This window comes from Adiantum capillus-veneris, chromosome 1, assembly GCF_014529385.1.
Source record: "Adiantum capillus-veneris isolate H3 chromosome 1, ASM1452938v2, whole genome shotgun sequence".
NCBI lineage: Eukaryota > Viridiplantae > Streptophyta > Polypodiopsida > Polypodiales > Pteridaceae > Adiantum > Adiantum capillus-veneris.
Window position 1 is genome coordinate 26,966,952 of NC_140931.1, and position 2,566 is coordinate 26,969,517.

The following is a 2,566-nucleotide window of genomic DNA, read 5'->3' on the forward strand; positions in this document are numbered from 1 at the left end:
TATACATGAGAACAACCCCTCCCCCCTTGCTAGAGCCGTGAAACAGTGTTCGAGAAAAGTGTGTCTCAGCTTACAGTGATGCCGCTTTGAAATTCAAATCTGCCGCTTGAGAGCAAGAGGAAAAGGAAGGTCCCACATAGATTTTGGCAAAAATAGTGTAAAAATATAAATAATTAGCTCAATTTTTCAATATTTTGCTTTTGGAAAACCCATGCTGCTGTGAAATGAAAGAAACGTATTTACAACGAACGCGAAACTGTATACAAATGGAGAGCAATGCTAAAAAAAAACCTAGGTTTTGTGTAATCACACCCTTAAATTTTGAAATTTACCTTTACAAATAAACTTTGGAGGTGGAAAAATCCTACAAGTTTTGGGAGATTTTAGTGTATTCTTTTCGAAATACCTTCAAAATTAAGCCAAAAACCTCTTAGTTTTTGCACTTATAGGTTTTCTGGAAATAAGTTAATTTGTAGCACTCATGGAGAGTGTATCACCAGTGCGCCGTATTTAATAAGCCGTAGCTCCATATTACAATCGGGATTCGGGAGGGACAATATGTGAGGATAAAGTTTCTACATGATCTGTCTCATGTGCTGCTGGCGCGCCTCTGCCTCGGTCAGGGGTGGGAGAAGTGTCCTCCAGACACGATGGTTTCTCCAGACGCTGTCCACATCCTCGATGGGCAGGCCCTTGGTCTCGGGCAGCAAGAAGAAGGCGGCAATGCCCATCACCAGCACCCAGGCGGCGAAGAAGAAGTAGATGGCGAAGCGCATGGCGCACAGCATGGACAGGAAGGCCTGCGCTATCAAAAAGGTGAAGAGCATGTTCACCAGCACCGCCACGCTCTGCCCTGCAGGGCGCGACTCCAGGGGGAAGATCTCGCTTGGGATGAGCCAGCCCATGGGCCCCCACGACCAGGCGAAGCCCGGCACGAAGACGCAGGTGAGCACAATAATCCAGATAGCCACTACTCCTGAGGGCTCCTGCCCTGCCTTCAGCGACGTCCCAAGCAAAACGCCGATGGCCACTTGTGCCACCAACATCTGCACGCTGCCCTCCAGAAGCAGCTTTCTACGGCCCAGCCTGTCGACCAGTGCCACCGACACAAGCGTGGACAGCACCTTGATGCCCCCCGTGATGGCGGCCGAGTAGAGGGCGGCGTCGCTCTTGAAGCCCACTGTCTGGAAAAGCACAGGCGCATAAAACATAATAGCGTTAATGCCTGTCAGCTGCTGGAAGACTTGAAGCGCCACCGTCACTGCCAGCTGAGGCTTATTCTTCTTCCACATGGCTCTCCACGGGCTTTGCACCGCTTGCGAGGCCTGGCTTGCCTGCTTCATGGCATGGAGCTCTGCGCGCACGTCTGGAATGCCGCGGATCTTGCACAGCACTTCATAGGCCTGCTTCTCGGCGGCGTCTGCAACGTCGCCATCGCCGCTGGCTAGCCCTCTCTCGAGGATGCTGTTGGGGGTGTCGCTCAAAGTGAGGCCTGCGAGGAAGATGACGGTGGCGGGGATGCCGGCGAGTCCGAGAGAGAGGCGCCAGCCCCAGGGGTGGATGTTCTGGGTGAAGTAGTTGACGAGGTTGGCGACGAGGATGCCGATGGTGACGGAAAGCTGGAATCCGATGTTCATGGCGCCACGCCAGCGGGCGGGGGCTACTTCTGACAGATACAGTGGCACGGCCTGGTTGGCGAAGCCTACACCGAGTCCCAGCAGCATGCGCCCCACGATGAGCATGGCCACGTGCACAGATGCGAAGTTGAAAATGACGCCCAAAATGAAGAATGCGCCGGCCAGCAAAATGGAGCGGACGCGGCCCTGCTTGCGGGTGACGTGAGCGGCCACCAGAGTGGCAGCCATGGCCGCCAGGTAGAGAGAGGACGTGAAGAGCTGGAGCGTGTGATCGTCGAACTTGCAGTAGTCGCTCTCATGCGCCTGGTTCTTGCGGCGCAGGAGGCGCGGGAAGAAGAGGGTGAGAAAGTCATCCATGGCTGTCACGCCTCCGCTGATGCCGATGTCGTAGCCGAACATGAGCCCCCCGAAGGCAGCCACGACGGCCGTCCATACCACGTGCAATGTCAGCCGCCCTTGGTCATAACGTCCAGCCTCGTCCATGCTCAGCGCTGCCATCACCATCTTAATAGATCTCTGCACTTTGCTTCAGCTGACAATGATCCTCTGCAAAATGAATAGTACCTAGCTTCAATGTTCGCACCATTTTATACAACCTCCAAAAGCATCTGCGCGTGTAGGGAAAATCCACGACGTTGTGGACACGCGCAGTTTTCCATTTTTGAAATATTTACGCGCCTCGCATCCGCGCCAATACTTTTCATCGCCATACTTTTACGCATTTCCAGCTATTTTTCAAGAATTCCCAATATGCAGAAAGCATGTTATGAGAGAGAGAGAGAGAGAGAGAGAGAGAGAACATAAGTTTTTTAGCGTCATAGGAACAAACCTAAGAGAGGAGGAGAAGCTTTTACCATCGTAGGAACAATCTAGAGAGAGAGAGAGACACGACTAATGTGACCGCTATCGTGCTTTATTGTTGTAATAAT

General features: G+C 52.6%; 1 pseudogene; it reads right to left on the minus strand.

The window, feature by feature from the left end:
• Positions 1-313: 313 nt before the first annotated feature.
• LOC147464448 (sugar transport protein MST4 pseudogene) lies at positions 314-2,158 on the minus strand (annotated as a pseudogene).
• Between the last annotated feature and the right edge of the window lie 408 nt (positions 2,159-2,566).